Here is a 20,697-nt window from a genome sequence, read left to right as displayed (position 1 = left end):
AGAGCGTCAACAGCTCGCCATGCTCTGGCATGCGCATGCGCGCCAAAAAGGGGAAGGAAAAAAAAGAAAAAGAAAAGGAGGATAATAAGACATGTTCAAACCTCCTGCGAGTGGGCTCCTTAATAACCACACATGGAAAAGCCTCAGGGAGTCCGTGGTGTTTGGGAATGGAGCTCCCTTCTCAGACTCCCAAAATGCAGGTTCCTCGAGCCCCTCTCTTCATGACAGGACACAGTTCAGGCTGCAGAGAGAACTTCAGACTCAGCAGCTGCTTTTGTTATATTTCTCTATTATTCCCATTCCACCGAATTCTGCTCGGGTTCTATTATTTCTTTTTGTTCTTTGTTTTACAACCTGACTCATATATTTCTAGTTTGTCAATGTAGATATTTGACACTTAGATAATTTACTTTAGGCTTTTCCTGTACCCTGACGTACACATCGAAAGCAACAAGATTCCCTGAAACCGTTGCTTGCTTTAGCTGCAGATCATCAATTTGATGAACCATATTTTTGTTAGCGATCAGTTTGAAATGTTTTCTAGCTTCTCTTGTGTTTTTTCTTTTCGACTCAAGAGGTCTTTGTAAACAGTATGTTACCTCCAAATATTTGAGTTTCTCCTAGACAACTTACCGATATTGATTTCTAACTTAATGGGTCTTCTTTAAATTTTCTATCTTTCAGAATATGTGGAGACATGTTTGACTCAGGGTGTAGTCTAGCTTGCTGAGCATTTAATGTGTATTTCCTAAGGATGGTTCCTCTACCAAGATTTGGTGTGAGGTTTCTTTTTTTTTATTTACTATAATATTTTATTTTAGTTGTTGTTTTTCAAGACAGGGTTTCTCAGTGTAGTCTTGGCTGTCCTGGAACTAGCTCTGGAGACTGGCCTTGAACTCACAGTTATCTGCTAGTCTCTGCCTCCCTAACGCTGGGATCAAAGGCGTGTGTGTACAGCTGCTGCCTGGCTATTATAGTATTTATTAATTCTAATTTCATGCTAATGTCTTTTGGTCATATTTATTTCATTCCCTACCCCAATTCCTCCATATCTGCCTCCCTATTCTCCTCAAACTCTGTGTGTCCCCTCAGCCCCCAATAACCTGTTGACTCCAATTTGTTTTTCCTGTTCTCAAGAGTGTGGGCAACCAACTGGGGCCAGGCACTGGGTCTTTATAACTGTTTATTTGATCTGAACTATTTGTGTGTGTGTGGGAGCCTGTCAGTTCCCTTTTGCTTTTTGGGGGACTTTTCGTTTCTCCCAGTTCTTAAGAGGAGGTGCTAGGACTTCCAAAAGGGAACCAGGCCCTCTCTGTTCCCTCATGGCTGCCATTTTTACTGTTTGCCGCATGCTGTTTGAAGCGACCACACTGGCTTCTTTGTAGTCCAAAAATATCTCCTGTGTCAATAATACTCCTCACTCTGATGCTTATTTTGTCCAAACTGATGATGACTACTTTGAAACGGATGCAGTTACTTTGACCTGTGTGTCTGGGCTTAGCGTGTCTGTCCTCAGCGTGTCTGGGCTTAGGGTGTGTATCTAGACAGCATGCAAGTAGGTCTTGTTCACCTGCCTTGGGTTTAGGTTTACCATCCTCAGACTCGCTCCCTAACTGCCTCATCTAAGGCTTCCCTCCTGAATTTTCCTTTCCTATGTCGTTTTTCAGGAAATATCTCAACACTTAAATCATACATCAATATCATTTATTCCTTGTGCCTTGTTTTTTTGTTTTTAGAGATTATCCTAAATCACCACAAGATGTTTCTTTACTTTACCTAAATCCACTTAGGAAATAATATTTAGAGCTTTTTATATATCGTGGCATCTAGCAGCAGAACGCTTCCCGAGGTGGCTGTTGGGATGCAAGAAACGTTTCTTCTGCCATTTGAGATTGTCTCAGCTGTGACAAAAGGCAGACAAGTAAGAGAAAACCAAACAAATTACTAACTAGAGCTTAGCAGAAAGCCAGTCATGGGCAGTTCAAAGAGACAGCTAGTACCTGGGACCTTAACAAACAGTAGGAACTCTTAAGAGAATCAAGAGAGAGGTAAGCAGGCGCTTGGCTTTTATAGGGAGATTAGGAGCAGAAAAGACTATTTTAGAAAGTCTCAGCCAGCTGGTGGTGGCGCACGCCTATAATCCCAGCACTCTGGGAGGCAGAGGCAAGCAGATTTCTGAGTTGGAGGCCAGCCTGGTCTACAGAGTGAGTTCCAGGACAACCAGGGCTATACAGAGAAACCCTGTCTCGGAAAAAACCAAATCCAAAAAAACCAAAAAAAAAAAAAAAAAAAAAAAAAAAAAGGAAAGAAAGTCTCCTTTACAGTCCCATTGTGCTTGGTATCTTCTTAAGAGATCCGCCTGCCTCTGCCTCCCAAGTGCTGGGATTACAGGCGTCAGCCACCAACGCCTGGTGGTATTTTACTACCACCAGGCTCCTTCAGGAGGGACATTTAGTGGCCTGTAAGTCCCAGAACTTCCTGCTTTTCATCAGATTAGGGAAGCCCTGGGAGAGTTTATTGGATCTGTTTTCATTTGCCTCTAGCTCGAATTGTCACAATCCTGGGACAAAGCATTGTGCTTGGGTGTGATGTCTTCTGATTCACTGAACTACATACACACTCACCCATGCCAACCCCAAGTATGTGCAACATACACACACGTGCGCACACACACACACACACACACACACACACGCACGCGCACACACACACACACACACACACACACACACGTGCACACACACACAGAGAGAGAGAGGGGGGGGGTGTTACTGCCCTCACATATATTACATCTCTTTTCAGCCAGCCCGGCTGATACTTTCTGCTTACAGTGAGCAGAATTAAGGAAGTTCTTCCAGGAAAGATAAAGACGCTGCAGGCTTGGCGTGCTATCTGTATTATCTCAAGGCCTACCCCTCCAGGGTCTCTTAGTTATCACTGGAGCCCATTTTCCACAGTCAACCCTGCTCAGAGAATTTGGTGAGAAATGAAAGCAATAGGTAAACATGCTGTCCCTTGGGGGAGTCACATGAGCTGGACCAAGGCTTCCTCTGGAGGACCCGAAAGTGGGGAGCAGCCAACCTCACAGGACCACATGGTCACCCATAAGGGGGTTCCAGCTGGACCACTGAGGAGGGGGTGCTAAGGAGAGCTGACTGTGCATAGGATACCCTGTTCCCTATATAGGACAGTTGAACATGGGGGATTCCACTATTGGGTGTTTTTTTTAACCTCGAAAACCATAAATAACATCACATTAGCCAATCTCAAATATAGGGTGAGTCTCGGTCCTTTTGAAGCATCCTCTCATCGTCACAGAATCCTGTTTAAACAGTGCGTTGTTCTGTGTAGGCACACAGGATGACATGATCTGACTGTGAGAACCACAACTCCAGGATACAGGCGTTACATCTCTAACAGACACCAGCATTAAAGGCGGGTGCTTACCTACCACGGGAGCAACATTATCGACAATAGCATATAAGGGTAGGAGTTGGTGGTCATGTGTCACGTCCACCTTCGCCAGCAAAGAGTACACAACACCAAGGAGTTTCTTCCTTTAATGGTTTATTCGGGAAACCTTGAATTAAGCTTATTTCTTCTTTTGGCGACCCCCGGGCTCTCTGCCAGCCTGACCTTATAAAGCCTAGATAGCCTCATCTGCCCAGGGAGATAACCAGCCGTTTTCTCATAGGTGAACTCAGTGAGTTCTTCATTAGCATCTAAGTGAGATAAGGAATACAGCACACTGCGCATGTGTTCCAGTGATTTACTACCAGGGAGCTGCATGTGGCCAGCGCCATCTTGTAACAGAGAAGAACAAAGGGTGGCTCACTACAGTCATGCTTCTAAATGGTCTGCATGGTGGGACCTTGGGGTTGCCAGGTTATCTGAAAAGATGGAACGAAGACAGAAGGCTCAGTTAAACTCAACCTCCAGGAAGACAATGAACATTTTAACTTAAAGTTTTACTGTTTGCTCATGGGTGTTTTGCTTGTGTGTGTGTGTGTCTGTGTACTGTAGGAGTGCGGTGAGTGCAGATGGAGGCCAGAAATGAATACCATACCCTGTGACACTGGAGTGGCGGGCAGTAAGCTGCCACGTGGGTGCTAGGAGCCGGACTTGAGTCCCTCCACAAGAGCAGCAAGTATTCCCAACTGCTGAGCCACCTCTCCAGCCTCAATATTTTGTTTCTATTAAATGACATTTCCTGGAACAGTGGCAGGGAAAGCAAAGCAGGAAAGTTGCTTTTCTGTCACTTTTCTGGAATTCTGAATTTAACCGGAAGTCCCGGTAAGCCGAACAAACAGTCTACTTCTGGGTCTCTGTCTCTAGGCTGGGCACCGTTCTGGCCCTGGAAGGCTGCATCCTCCTGTGAGGATGCTCATAAATCCCTTTTTTGAGAGGATGGAGGCACACCAGTCAGGGGGCCACAGTCACGAGTCACCTTGAGTCACCCGGCTGATGCTCATAAAGTCTTCCTTCTGAGAGTGCCTAGGAAAATAATACTTACTCTATCAACTTCCCGTGGAGTGCACACTCTAATTACCCGGCAACTGTGCCACATCCTGTTGAGGTTCACACTGCTTCTTTGGCCTTCCTTTTTAGTGGAGAAAACAGAAGGGCCTGACTCCTAGACTGCCCAGGGAGGCCTACCAGGCACAGGCGACAGCACTAGGGCCAGGCCCCAATATTCCAGATAATAGAAGATGTGCTGGAGGTATCACCATTCCCAACCTTATATACTCCAGAGCTATAATAAATAAAACCAACATGGTCCCAAAAACAGACATGTTGAGTGAAATAGAATTGAAGACCCAGACATAAATCCACACATGTATGGACGCCTGATTTTTGATAAAGATGCCAGAATTACACACTGGGGAAAAAAAAGATAGCATCTTCAACAAATGGTGCTGGTCGAACTGGATGGCTACATGCAGAAGAATCCAAAAGATGGATACTATCACCTGTGTAAAACTCAACTTCAAATGGAACAAAGACTTCAACATAAAACCAGATATAGTGAATCCGATAGAAAAGAAAATGGGCAACAGCCTTGAATTCGTTGGCACAAGAGGCAACATTCTGAACCATTAGCACAGGTACTAAGGTCAACAATGAATAAACAGGACCACATGAAGCTGGAAAGCTTCTCTATGGCAAAGGACACCATCATTCGAACGAAGCAGCAGGCTCAGAACAGAAAAAGATTTTTTCTCAGTTATACACATGATAGAGGGCTAATGCCCCAAATATATAAAGAACTCAAAAAAACTGAACATCAGGGCTGTAGAGATGACTCAGTGGTTTAGAGCACTGACTGTGCTCTTCCAGAGGTCCTGAGTTCAATTCCCATCAACCACATGGTGGCTCACAACCATCTGTAATGGGATCTGGGGTGTCTGAAGACAGCTAAATACTCATACACATAAAATAAATAAATAAATCTTTAAAAAATTACTGAACATTAAGAAAACAATTTAAAAATGGGGTACAGATAGATCTAAACAGAGAATTTAGAGGAAACTTAAGTGGCTGGGAATCACTTAAAAACCGTTCAACATTCTTAGCCATCAGGAAAATTCAAATCACCACCACTTTGAGATTCCATCTTACACCATCAGAATGGCCAAGATCCCTAAACACATGACAGCTCACGGCAGAGAGGAGGTGAATGACCAAGGGAACACTCCTCCATCGCTGGAGGGACTGCAAACTCATACAACCACTATGGAAATCAGTGGAGCAGTTCCTCAGGAAGACGGGAATTGGTCTACTTCAAGATCTAGCTATACCACTCTTGGGCATATACCCAAACAACATGTCCTCTTACCACAGTGACATGAGCTCAACCATGTTCGTTGCTACTCTATTCATAATAGCCAGGAGTTGAGAACAACATAGATAATCCCTCATTAGAAGAATGGATAAAGAAACTCTACATGTACTCAACAGAGTATTACTCAGCCGTTAAAAAAAAATAACATCACAAAATTTGCAGGCAAATGGACAGAACTAGCAAAAAAAAAAAAAAAAAAAATCACCCTGAGTGAGGTATCCCAGATCCCTCTTCCCACAAGTATACAGGCAGACGTGATGCTGGAGTTGCTGAGAGGTCCACACCTCATCGTAGCTCTAAATGAAACATGGGCCCACAACTGTACAGCAGCTCGGGCCATACACCAAGGGGCCAGCCTGCTCTAGCTTGTGTCGTAGTTAGGGTTACTATTGCTGTGATACAACACCACAACCAAAAGCAAGCTGGGGAGGAGAGGGTTTAATTTGACTTTTGCTTCTACATCACCATTCATCACTGAAGGAAGTCAGGACAGGAACTCAGTCAGGAACCCGGAGGCCAGAGCTGATGCGGAGGCCATGGAGGGGCGCTGCTTACTGGCTTGCTCCCCATGGCTTGCGCAGCCTGCTTTCTCATAGAACCCAGGACCATTTGCCCAGGGGTGGCACCGCCCACAAAGGGCCGGGCCCTCCCCTGTCAATCACTAATTAACAAAATGCTCACAGGCTCGCCTGCTTACAACCTGGTCTTGTGGAGGCATCTTCTCAGCTGCGGTTCTCTCCTCTCAGGTGACTCTCAGCCTGTATCAAGGTGACATAAAACCAGCGATCCCAGAATGTCCTTGCTGCTTGGAGGGCCCAGGAACTTTCCGTCAGGAAATGGATGACGGATCCGCAGCTCCTTCCCTACGTATCACCTCTCACAGACTTCCCTGGTGTCTGTGGCCTTGAGTTCTTTCCCAGGCTTTGCTTCTCTTCCCCTTATCTTTCATCTCTCACTACTCTTACACCCATGAGCTCGCCATCCCGCGCCGCTCTGAGCTGAAGGTCCGCCCACCCCTTTGTGCAGAGCCTCGGTGTGCTGCCCTTGATGTTGGGCAGAAGTCAAAGGCCTGACTGTGACCTTCATCACCTGGCCTTTTCTCCCTCGATTCCCAAGCCCCTTCGGTATCCACAACTCACTGTCTTTGTTGTGTCTTACCTGGCCTTCTGCCACACTGTTCCTCCAAGAGGGATGCTTAGGACCCACAGCAGCGGGCTCTGTGACCTCTGCTTACACTGTCCTTTGTCTTCACTTGGTCTCATGGCTTGAATCTGAAATCCTCCATAGGGTCTATGTTTTGAGTCCTTGGTCTTCAGCTTGTGTGTGTGTGTGTGAAGTGTAATTCTTATTTAGTCTACTTCCTACCCTTGAAAGTAGTACTTGACATTGGTTTGCTCCCGGATGCATGCACTGTAATAGAACTCTGTGTTTCTGGTGGAAGGTTAAGGATTCCTCGTGAGTTTAACATCAGGGACGAGAACACTGCTGTAACTCAAGGGAAATGTGTTTGCTGATGCTGACAGGGCCTAAAAGTCCCATAGACAGTTCTGAAGGATTATGGCTCTGTGGAATTGCAGTGTGACTCGCCTGACCCCACTCTGCTCTCGGAAGAGCTCTACTGCTCATGTTGGTACTAGCTGTGCTTTAAACACATTTATATGTATGTATATATACATGAATGCATGTATGTGTGTATGGTTTTGAAGGGGAGATGGCACCTTGCACAGGTAGAGATCAAAGGATATCTTTCCAGATATCTTTCAGTTCTCTTTCCATCCTGCAGGTTCCAGTAATTGAACTGGGGTCTTAAGATTTGGCAGCAAGAGTCTTTGAGCCGGCTATCTCCCTGGGCCTAACTATGGTTTTTAAAGGCACCTTCTTGGACTACAAGTCTTAAAATTCCTTTATATGTCTAGCTGGTGTCTACACACACACACATACACACACACACACACACACATTACTTTAGCCCTGAAAGACAAAGAAGCCCTCCCCAGCTAAGTTTACATTTCAAAGTACCAGGCAGGAGGACTTTGCTGTCCGGTTCATTTTCTTTGCAAAGCTATTTCCTCTGACTGGAAAGAGGAAACAGCTTTCCTCTCTGGTCCGCCCACCATACAAGGCCGGGTGTGGAGAGGAAACAGCGAGGTGTAAGAGGGAGGGAGGATCTTCCTAAAATGTGTATAAGATTTAAAAAAAAAAAAAAAAAAAAAGCAGACATGGCCATTGATGGCCTTGAAACTGTGTGTATGTGTGTGTGTGTGTGTGTGCTGGGAGCTGAGAATGGTGTTCACTGCTTTTGGGGTCCACAATGATAAAATAGTGAGGATCTTGCCTTTGGCTGCCATGGTTGTCGAAGCCACAATTTCTGTCTCCGTAGGGTCATCTGTCCCCAACACCTTTTTGTCCCCCTTCCATGGTGTTTGTCACCAGTCAAATGGGTAAGAAAAAGAAAACATGTTTGAGAAGTCTATGAGGTAGATTAGGCAGAGATTGGATCTCACAGTGGGGTTCGTGACAGGGTGGGTCAGAGACGTGGCAGAGAGAGTGACGACCCGTCCTGGGTTGACTGAGAGTCCACACATGTCATGGTGTCTCCAGGGCACCCACTGAGGACCTCACCACTTCAAGGAGGCTTTGAGGATCAACTCTGACCTGAAATTGGGAGTGCAAGCAGGTCTGTATCTGTGCTGGGTCACTTTTAAAAAACAACCTATACCGTGAAGTCCTTGTAGTTTTCACTCAGAAATGGTTTGTGATTAGGGAGGATCCTGGTTTAAGGCGGGATTCAGACACATTTGAACTCTTAGAAATCCGTCCCTTCACTTGCATTGAATGCAGATTTCAGTTCCTAAAAAATCCAAATAGGGTACTAACTACTAAGCAAAGATGATGTGATTTATCTTTCTCCAGAATGATGACCCAGCAGCAGGAAAACGGCTAAGGAGAAATACACGGAGGTTCATACTTACAGAAACACACTTACAGAGCTGTTTAAAGGGGTGTATCTCTGTGTGTGGTATGTGTATATGTGTATGTGTGGGGGTAGTGTGATGTGTGTGTGGTGTGGTGTGTGTATGTATGTGTGTAGTATATGGTGTGTGTGTGGTGTAGTGTGTATAGTGTGAAGTGTGCGGTGTAGTGTGTGGAAGTGTAGTATATGGTGTGTGTGTGTTATATGGTATGCATGGTGTCAGTGGTGTGTGTGTGTGTATGTATGGTGTAGTATGATATCTGTGGTGTATAGTATGATATCTGTGGTATGTAGTATGATGTGTGCATGGTGTGGGATCTATGTGTGTGGTGTATGTGTGTTGTGTGTAGTGTGATATATGTGTGTGTGCACCATTATCATTACCACTGTCTTTCTGATTAAGTGACCCAAGCCAGTCTAATAGCATCCCTTCTCCAGCTTTGCTGTATCCCTTTCCCTTCAAGGAGGGAAAAATGTGTTCCCACTGCTCTATAGCTCCCATGCAAGCTCAGAGCAGGGGACCTGTGCCGGAAAGCTAAATGCCTTCATTGAGTAGCATGAGAAAGGGCGGCCAGCCCAGCCACTTTCCGCGGGGCCTTTTCCCAGTGTATACTGTAGGATATAAGGAATGTTTGTGCTCACTAGGAAAACGAGAGCCCAACAGTAGGAACGGTCATAGTAAGAGAATAGCAAAGCCACCTTTATGTGGTACTTGCCACATGCCTGATGCTGTCACCTAGTTATCTGCTCTCTGTTTTCAGGACAATCCACTGAGGAGGCGGAGGCTCTGGGGAGTAGCTGAGTGAGTGAGGAGTAGCTGAGTGAGTGAGGAGTAGCTGAGTGAGTGAGGAGTAACTGAGTGAGGCTCTATCCCCAGCCTAACCTCATACTTGGAGATCTTTTCCTTGCACCCCCTGATCATTTTGAGATTTCTCTCCTTTTACAGCAGAGGAGACAATGATCCACTCAGGCTAGAGCCCTGGCTAGCTTCATATCCTTGTTTTGAACAGGGCCAGATCTCACAGCCACGCCTTATGTGACCTCTGACCAGACTACTCAGAGCCAGAGCCTGTCTTAAGCTGCAAGGCTTGGGTGTCAGCACTGCCTGGAGTCTCAGCCCCAGGGAAAGATGGGAATCCAAGTCATAGACTTGGACTCTAGGAGACTGTTCAAGTCATGAGACAGAAATCACCCAGGGCAAAACAAACTAGGCGAAAGGAGCCAGAGCCAGGGCGGAGCTGGATGCAGGCCTCAGGACTGGCTGGACTGACGATAGCTGGGAGCCTCAGGGACTTTGTGGCTTGGGTCTGGAGAACAGATTCCACGGTCATTGGTGCAAATGACGAAATGTAGGGCATGGTTGTGGGAAGCACCCAACTGACACATTGCACTTCCAGTGAAGAGAAAGATTTCTTTGTCCCATCTCATTTTTTGGGGAAAGCCATTGGGTAGCCAAGCCTGATCAGGATGAGGGCTCCAGTCTACGACATATAAAGGGAGGCAGGTGACATGCCAGTCCAACCCCTGTAGTTACTGTAAGCAGGACAGATGACTTAGTAGCTGTCCCTGTGTGTGCAGAGGTCAGGATCCAAAACAAGGTAGAGTGAAGCATTATAATAACCTGTAGATCAAACAAACCATGCTGCAGTTTGAATGAGTGACAGGAGACGTAACCAATTATTCCTTTCGTTAAAATCTTCTATAAGACATGCGGGTATCATAAATGCTGTCTTGGTGATTGTGGTAGCTTTAAACAGAGCTTCTACAAGATATTTTTTTAAAGATTTATTTATTTATTATATGTAAGTACACTGTAGCTGTCTTCAGACACACCAGAAGAAGGCATCAGATCTCCCTACAGATGGTTGTGAGCCACCTTGTGGTTGCTGGGATTTGAACTCAGGACCTTTGGAAGAGCAGCCAGTGTTCTTAACCACTGAGCCATCTCTCCAGATGCCCCTGCCTTTTCTTTTTAACTAATGGGTTAATGGGGAAATGTGCTCCCAAATATCTCCTAGACCCAAGACTTCTTAATAAGGGATTTGAAAGCACCAAAGGCTACGAAATAGGCATTCTACATTCCCATTATGCTCCCTCCCTAAGCCCCTTTATGAGTAAATAATACAGCCTTTCTGCAAGGGAGTCAGAATGGAACGTGGGTAGATGTGAAATTTTTGGCTCTTGTTCTAGTATGCTTACTCAACGTAGTCCAGGTCCCGTCTCTCTGGAAAAGTACTCAGCTACATTCAAACGATTGAAAAAATAAAATTCAATTAAACACTCAAAAGTCTCTACACTTCAGCAATGGGTGGGGATGTCCCTGTGAGTATGCTTGCCAGAGAAATGGCAGATCTAGTTCTTTGAGGAGGAGAGCGGGGTCGGGGGCTTTCTCTGAGGGCTAGAGGCTACTTTCTGCCTCTAGCTGGCCTGCTAAGTCCTGGCTTTCCTCCTGCCTCAACGTGGACATCAGGTTTCCATCAGCTTCTGTTGCTATTTTAGGCTAGTTTCGAGTTATTTCCATGGAGACTCTCCAAGCAGTGGAATCTGTAATTATATTTTGCAAAAGCTGTTAGGCACAGCCGGCACATTTTACAGCTCCAGTGTTGCAAGGCTGTAGACTTTGACACCTGGTTATTTCATTCCATATAGTACAAAGGAATGCCTTGGCAACAGTTGGCCTCCATTGGGACGTGTCAGGGCCACTCCCCTGTCACAACATTCCTGCGTCATTCCTATTTCAGAGGCAGAATTTTGTGCTCTCCATGGGATGACGGTTAGCTCAGCCGTGCCAACCCGTGATTCTTTGTCCGCTCAAGGAAACTGCAGACGATTTGGGCAGGTGTTGCATGATCCTCCATCCTTCTACTGGGTAATCTTGGTTTTGTTATCACATATCTGGGGTGGAAACGTGACGTAGTGAAACTGATTTACAAAAACCACATACAACAACCAGGAGTGTTTTTAGCCATAGTGTGGTTACGGCCTACTTCCTCTAAACATTTATAACACAGGCTTTTGAACATGGCTGGGGGCAGAGAGCCAACCTACGGTGGGCCAGAAGGAAGTCCATTTTCTAGTTCTGCTTTAGCAACTTATATTTATCCCTTAGCTTAAAAACAAAAAACAAACAAACAAAAAAAAAAAACAACTTAGCTGGGCGATAGTGGCGCATGCCTGTAATCCCAGCACTCTGGGAGGCAGAGGCAGGCAGATTTCTGAGTTCGAGGCCAGCCTGGTCTACAGAGTGAGTTCCAGGACAGCCAGGGCTATACAGAGAAACCTTGTCTTGAAAAAAACCAAATCCAAAAAACAAACAAACAAAAAACCTTAAGTTTTTTTATGTATGTATGTATGTATGTATGTATGTATGTATGTATGTATGTGTGCATGAGTCTCTCTATGTGCATGCCACATGTGTGCCACTGCCCTCAAAGGCCAGATAGGGGCATTGAATCCTTTTGGATCCCCCCTGGAACTGTGTTTTCAGGTAGCTGTGAGTGGGACCCTCATGGGATCCTCTGGAGAAGTGGCAAGCCTAACTTGAGATCCCTCTCTCCGGAATTGTCTGTAGTTTCATCAAGGGATAGCTCCTCGGACTCAATATGAAGATTGTGTTTTCTGCATCTGTCAGGACGTTCCCGTGTAAGACTTCCCTGAATACGGGCGGGACGGTGAATGGAGACGCCTAGAAGGGCACAGGTATCGGAAATGCCACCAAAGGCTATTTTAGACCCAGAATTTCAGAGTTAAGACTAACTTCATTCAGTCAGTGCATATTCAAAGCAAGTGTAAATTTGCATTATGTGGGGGTGGAGCTTTACCCGGTAACCTTGACCTTTAGGTATGTCAGTGTCTAGTGACACTTGTATGTCTAGTGAGCCTTGCCCTCCGCTTTCCCTCATCTGCCTTAGAAATCCTGCCTGCAGAGGTTCTGGTAGACTTCGGAAATATAGTGTTTGCAGAATAGACAGTGGTGAGGCTGCAGAGCTTGTGGCCCATCCTAGAAATCTAGCCAGGGGACTGCATAGACACACCTTGGTCATCTCTCTTAACCCGCAAAGTTTCATGCCTTAGTCTTTTGAGGAATTGTGACTTAGACTGCCAAGTCCACAGGCATCGGGTTTTACTCAGTGGCACAGGTAGGTTGTTGTGCTGCTGGGCGGATTCATGAAGGATCACGGCAGGGAATGAGTCATGCAGAAGAGGGGGTTCACCCAGCAGGGATGTTCACCTGCTATTTCTAGGTAGGAAAAGTGAGTCACCAGATTCACGGTTTCCTGCCTGGCCTACCCCAGGCCTCATGCACCCCTTGTTGGTTGTTTTCTGTAGATCTGACCCAGCCTCACCTTGGGTAACAGGTAGAAGAGGGCATGGGGCCTTTCTCCATAGTGACCTGTTTCTACCTATCGCTATCTACACTCAATGGAGAAGGTCTGGAGACCTGTGCAGAAAATGTCTTTGTTATGATTTGGGCTGGCCTGGGAACACAAGGCAGCTATCTCAAACCCCTTCCTCATGATCTGATGCCAGAGGGGCCCCAGCCTTTTCCCCCATCTCGGGAGTCCAAAAGGCAGGAGGTGGATCGATCACGCTTAGGAACGGTGATCATCTGTCAATATTATTGATATGCTATCACCTTCACCTCCCTTCAGACTTCCCATAGACACCCACATGGCTTTGGTCTTGATCTGACAGGGTCCATGAAGAATAAGATAGGTATAAATAATGTAGGGCTGGGACCATACACTTAGATGGAGACGTACAAGCAGTAGTCCTGAAACTCAATGTGTTTATTATATATGGCACGGATGAAGAGATGGGTCCACTTATCCCCATGGGTGGTCTCTGTGAGGGAGCAGTTTCAGACGACAGTCATCTGGGGTGAGGAAGCTGTGGTCGGTACTTTCTGAAGGCACAGGTTTTGGCTGAAGGTCAACTTCCGTCAACATCTGTACTCAGGCTGGGAGAAAGGCCTTGCGGTTCAAGTAGCTCTGAGGCATTGGTGTCCAAAACATGGCTGTGCTCACGTCAACAATATACATGCTCACAGGACTTTGTCAACATAACTTCCCATCATTTTTCAGGTACCAGGGCTCATTTTACCCCAAAGGGCACAGTCTATGTGTAGAGTTGGGAGGAGGGGGAGGAGACACTTCCCCCAACAGGCCTCTCCTTGGCATACGTGGGTTAGCATACGTGGGTTAGCACTCAAGTGACCAGGAAAAATCAAGACGGGGGTGAGCTCTCTGTTCTGCTGTTTGCCTGATTCAGCATATAGAGTCACAGAGGAAGTTGCCCTCCCCCACCCACCAGGGAGGACAAAGGTTGATACCCAAGACAACTTTGGACCCTACAGGACTAAGAGTCACACCAGAGGAATCAACATTCGTCCTGTTGATGTACAAAGCCGCGGCGATGTCAGGTGATCCTGGGTACCCACAGTTCTTCACTGATGGGGCAACGCCAGCTGCCACTGAGAATTTCTCATCCTCCGGGTAACCTGCCCATGCACACGACAACGATGAGGCAGAGGCACTAATAACCAACATCTCTGATGACGGATCCCTCCCACTAGAAACTTACAGGGCTTGTAGAACACGTCGGGTTTCCTCCTCGCACAGTAGTGGGGTGGAGAGAGGCCAGGGTGCTTTGTCCCCTCTTCGGTTTCCCTGGGACATTTAATGTGGCTCTGAGGAGTCCTGCCGTCCTCCTTTATAGAGTAAACATCTGGTCTTCCAAAAATGCAGCCAAGTGGTAGAAAGGGAAGGGAGCTCTGGGTACAAAGGGTGTCTGTCAGGTTATACGTGGGAGCTATCACCTCCAGCTGCTTCTGTCCTGCCTTTGTTTTCTTCCCAACCCAAGAGAGGGGGCAGGACTCAGAAAGCCATGGTGCCCACCGTGTCTCTAGCTTGTGAAGGAAAATTCCTGGAAAGAAGCCGTGTCTGTAAAAACTGATGAAAACAGTCTATGATCAGGGAGTTTGGAATGTGGCCCATCCGGAACCTAATTATAATTTATCTTGCGGTATCTTTAGATCACTAAGGAGTCATTTCCCCTTTCCTTCTCCTCACCTAACATCCTGACTACAGATAAAAATAAAAAAAACAAAAAACAAAAAAACCTTTGGGATGGATTAACTTAACAGACATAGTTTTCCACCAAGCCAAAGGCACCCGGGGCCTGGGGCTGAGCTGGCCCCCCTGTGCAGTGGCTGTCCCTAAGTGCCTTGATCTTTGTTCTGTGATCACAACACTTCAGGAAACTACCTCCATGTTGGGACATGGAACTTGGGGTAACCCTGGGCACTCACATTTTCTTATGCCCTTTGAGCTGAGAGCTGTGTTTCCAAGGAATACGCTCCAGTTGACATTTTGTTTTTTTTGTTTGTTTGCTTGTTTTTTTGCTTGTTTGTTTTTGTTTGTTTTTGCTTTGCCCCTTTACCCACAGCACTGTTCTCCTGCTTTCCTAGCTGGCTTCTAGGTCTCACCTCGCTGTCATCTGTCTTTCTAAAGAAACACTCACTTGCTGAGGAAATGAAGATTGCAGTCCAAAAGCTGTTTCAAGTACACAAAGGACCCCACCCCTACCCTGGGGCTCTCCCCCCTGGATGGGTCAGCACTCACAGATACAGCCTCCCTTCACCTGCCTGCTTTTGCTTGGTGCTGATGATAGCCCAGGGTACCGGTCAGGCCTGGTTGACTCCATTTCACATAAAGAACCAGAGACTCCAAGCCACTGCTTGGCCTGCATGCAGTTCACAGGGCCCAGAACCTGCTTTCAGACAAGCCTTCCATATCTTACATTCAATTCTCTTCCCACCCCTATCCCCACCCCTGGCCCAACTCTTTTCCCAAATCCCCTTTTTATGTTCAACACGGTCTTCTGCTATGCAGGGTTGTGCTAGACAACAGGGAAGTTAGCTCCAGATTTACTTCACAGCAATTTGTCTCCCAACCGCGGCCTGGCACATTTGGGCTCTTTCACGATGCACCTCAAACCCCCGGAGATACACAGACAGAACCCTGAGGGCAGCTCCATCCATGCCGTCCTCTGACTGGAAGAGTGACACATGTCCCCAGCACTTCAAAAAAAAAAAAAAAAAAAAAGAAGTTCTATGAAACTAGCACCACAAAAAGGAACTGAAGAAGAACTTAGCGTCAGCTCTCCGTGCACAGTCCACTGGTTTACCTAGAACCGGTCCAGAGCTGCGCATCTGGGCTGTAACCAGTGGTGTGGCGAAGATGCTGCAAGAAGCAATTACGAAGGCCACCTGGATGGCTTTCTCCCTTCAAAAGTCTCTCTAGGCGATGTGCTCAGTCCTCCCTGTGTCCTCCTGCTTCTCTTTCTTTCCCTTGTGGCCTTTCAAGGGTAGCAAGTGACTCACACATATATGATTCATGTTGTCCAATGAATTGAAAAAAAAAACACATAGTCACTCATTTTTATTGGTTTCTCCTTCCCCCCACTCTCCTCTCCCCTCCCCCTTTCTTCTTTTCCTCTTTTGCTCCTCCCCCTTTCTCTCCTCCTCCTCTTCCCCACTCTCCTCTCCCTCCCTCTTTCCTCTTTTCCTCTTTTGCTCCTCCCCCTTTCTCTCCTCCTCCTCTTCCCCACTCTCCTCTCCCTCCCCTTTCCTCTTTTCTCTTCCCCTTCTCTTCCTCTTCCTCCTCTTCCTCCTCCTCATTCCTTCACCTTTCCTCCTCCTTGTCTCTCTTCCCCCTTCTTCTTTAAAAAACTTCACTCTCCACTGCTTGGCTGACAGGTATCAGCTTCCCCATGTAGGTACCCCACAGCCTCCATTAGGTTTGTGTGGCCAGGCTGAGAGACAGTGAGGAGAGGCCATGGGGGTAGCTGAGACGACCTCCCCATCTGAGCATGGGGCATTGAGTGCCCTCTGCCCTTATCCAAGTACAGAATAGGTGACCAGCTACCAGCTAGACTTCTGCTCCAACTGGCTTTCTCCTGGGCCAGCACTCAGTGTCATTTCCTCTGTGACACACAGCCGGATCCCATACCTAGGCAGTTCTTTAGCGCCACAACACCAGCGCGTCAAGCAGAGGTCTATCTATCTCTGCTGGACCTACCCACGATCAGCTTTGACAGACAGATTGTGATCAGTGCTACTCTGGGACAGACTTGAATTGTTGGATACGTCCCATGGGGAAGATGGGGGTGTGGCTCAGTTTCAGTGGTACCCTGGCACCGAGAGCCAGCTGTCTGGAAAGAAATGGCCCTGGAGCGGACATTTGCTAATTCTCATGGAATGAACACTTTTTACCAAAGCTAGTTTTGCGTTTTCCATGTGTCAGTGAGTGAGTCAGGAAGACGTGCCGTAGCCCAGGGTTATGTAGCATTCCCCATATGCAGGTAGAATGTATGTGAAAACCTGGGCAGCATCAGTAATAAGAAATCATACTTAATAAGGAAGTGATGTAACTAGGTTGTTTATTACCCTTCTTTTTTTTTTTTTAGCATAACTTATCCATTTTGTAAATGTATGTCATTTAAACCTGTAATAATGACTATATTATCAACCAGCTTACAGACTTCCTGAACCATCAATCCGGTCCTCTGGAGCCCGGTCCTCTGGGTCATTTCCAGCACAGCAGCTGGGCTCCTTTCTCAGCCCCATCGTTCCTAGAATTCAGCTGCAGTTCATTCACGGATCTCAGAATTCCTGCCAGCCAGTGATGCTACTGCTCCTTCTTTTGATACATTTGACAGCTAACTTTCGGTCCATATTCTGTTTGACGTCTCAGGGAGCAGGATTGCTCTCCCCATCCCACCCCCACCCCGTTTTTTGATACTATACACCTCTACCATTTTGTTTTGTTTTTGGCAGCTTTTCCAAACTCTTGAAGCCCCTCGTTCCTCTGCTGGCCCCATACCGACGGTGTTTCTCGGGAACACGGTTTTCTGTTCTGGTTTTCTGTTCTCCTTCCTCTAAACGTCAGCGTCACCCACATCCATACATCCAGTGCCTGTCTCACCTTTGAGCTCCTGTTGCGCATGTGTAGCTTCCTGCTGCCTAGCAACCCCTCCTAGCTAGCTGGTTTCTTTTTCATCAGGAACTCCAGTTGCCCACGTGCAGCTTCCTGCTGCATGGCGACCCCTCCCAGTTTGCTTTTTATCACTTCCTTGTCCCTGCTCTAGCTGGCCGCGGCCCCTGTGTGCTCAGGACCTAATTGGTGATTAGCACAGCGCTAATAAGCAGCAGACTCACCGCTGAAGCTCGCAGAGGGTAAATGATGTCACCCTCTGCCTGGTGACACAGGCCAGAATCTTCGAGTCATCCCTGGATCTTGCTTCTGCCACTCATTAATGCCTCCCTTGTCTAGCTGCTTCTAGCCTGTCATTTATCTCCCGGCTTAGCAACCAGAAGCACCCAAGTGCTCTCTCTCTCTGTCCGCAGACCTGTGGAATTTGAATCCAGCCTCCCTCCACACTGCTGGAAGAAAGATTCTGAAGCCACATTTCCGATGTTGCCATTTCTTCTTAGCTTTCCAACTGACATCTGTGCTCCCCGGCAGGAGACCTAGCACCTGTCTGCCTCTTAAAGGCATCTTGTCACCAGCATCCTCAGACCTGTGCTTTGGCCACGGAGACCTGTCTGTTTGGGCCTCCAATGCCAGTGCTGTTCCGTGGACTTGGAATCCTTCCAGGCCATGTTGTCAACACCATTCACTCCTTCGCCAATTTGGATTTCTTTCTTTGTTTGTTTGTTTTTTGAGACAGGGTTTCCTCTGTATAACAGCCTTGGTTGTCCCAGAACTCACTCTGTAGACCAGGTTGGCCTCGAACTCACAGAGATAGACCTACCTCTGCCTCCTGAGTGCTGCATCACTATGCCGGGCCTTAATTGGACTTTATAAAACTTAGTTCAGAGGCTACTTTGCTATGTAGGTAGGAACCAAAACAGCATAGAGGTTAAGAGTGTGTGTGTGTGTGTGTGTAAATGCTTCATTTGATTGTCCTATAGGCAAGTCTGTGGGACATTTTCTTGATTGATGGTGGGGTTGGGAAAGGTTGTGGGTTGTGGCTGCTGCCCCCTCTGGACTGGTGGTCCTGGTTGTGTGGAAGCAAGCTGTGGAAGCAAGCCCCAGCCATTCTGTTCTAGTTCCTGCCTCCGGCTTCCTGGGCAGAGCTCCTGCTGTGGCTTCCTTCCCTCTGAACTCTAACCTGTAAGGTGTAATCAACTCTTTCCTTACTCAGTTGCCCTATGCCCCCTCCGGAGTTGTTTTTGACCATGGTCTCTGTCAGAACAATAGAAGCAAGCTAGAGCTGGCCCCTGTCTCCACCTGTACTCTGTGCGGGACTATGACATTTTGGGAAACACATGATAGGAAAAATAAATAGGGCCATGAAAGCCTTCGACGGCTACTCTGCCTGCCTGGCACTCAAGTGCTTGTTGGCTCCTGCCCGGAGCACTACCCATGCCAATTAGTCTTGCTCTCCATCCTGGGGTGCTATTGGGAGTTGATGGATCCTAACAGCGTGCGTGTCCTCGAAGATGATATCAGAATCCCAGCCCCCTTTCCTCTCTGCCAACGACGAGACGGATTTCTACCACATGTTTGTACCACAACACACTGTGCCACCATAAGCCCAGAGCATCAGGATATGTTCATCCGTTTCAGAGATCTCTGGAATTATAAAACGAAGTGAAACTTCGTCATGATGCTGGGGGTGGGTCTACGTCAGCGGTAGAGCACCTCCTTAGCACAAACACCTCCGTGTATTCCCCAGCACGGAAAACCAACAGCACCAAAACCAAATTCTCTTCTTTTTTAGGCTGTCGAGCCAGGTTTTCAGTCACAGATATGGGAAATTAACACACCTGGGGAAGCTAACACAGCTTCCTGGGAGATTCTTCTCTGCCTTCTCTACATAACCATCTCTCTATTAGTCTCCATGCTTCTTTGGAAAATGAGATCTTCAATGTGTCTTTTGTTGACTTGTCTCTCGGTGGCAGTGAGGATTGGGTGGAGTCTTTAGGGAGTAACTAATTAAGTGTGTTGGCTGAAGGAGGCACGGAGGGTGACTGAAGGGGAGGTGACTGAGGGAGAGGATCCTGAGGCTGAATCAGAAGAGTGTCACCTCTCTCATGCAGTGTGACCTGGGCTCATTAATCCACCAAGTAGCTGCTTCTGGGGCGAGTAGGAGGCTGGAATGAGAGCTGAGGCTGAGGCAGCTGCACACAGGGATTAACAGCAACGATGGGTACCGATACTTTTTAAGGCATTTAAGCTACTTCATTTTTCTAGAATATTCCTGCAGCAGGGTTCTTTGTCATAATTGTTATTTTGACTGTCCTGATTTTTATGAGAGAAGCAGTGAATGGTAAATAATGCATTGCAAGTATTCCAGAGACCTGGGAGGTGAGAGACTCGGGACTAAAAGGGAGGGAACCTTAGATGAAATGCCCAACAGTAGGGAGAGGGAACTTATAGAGCTCACCTCCAGCAGGAAGACAGGGCTACAAATGAGGTGGGGGGCATCTCACAGCCATAACTCTGACCCATAATTGTTCCTGTCTGAAAGAATTACAGGGAGGGAAATGGAGAGGAGCCTGAGGAAAAGATGGTCCAGTGACAGGCCCAAAGTGGGATCCAGCTCAAGGGGAGATCCCAAGGCCTGACACTACTACTGAGGCTATGGAGTGCTCACAAAAAGGGACCTAGCATGACTGCACTCCAGAAGATCCAACAAGCAGCTGAAAGAGTCAGATGCAGATGTTTGCACCCAACCAATGAACAGAATCAGCTGACCCCTGTTGTTGAATTAGGGAAGGCTGAAAGAAGCTGAGGAGAAGGGTGACCCTGTAGGAGGACCAGCAGTCTCAATTTATCTGGACCCCTGGGATCTCTCAAACACTGGACCACCA

The sequence above is a fragment of the Apodemus sylvaticus genome, chromosome 23 (assembly GCF_947179515.1).
Source record: "Apodemus sylvaticus chromosome 23, mApoSyl1.1, whole genome shotgun sequence".
Lineage (NCBI taxonomy): Eukaryota > Metazoa > Chordata > Mammalia > Rodentia > Muridae > Apodemus > Apodemus sylvaticus.
Note: the sequence above shows the minus strand (reverse complement) of the source record.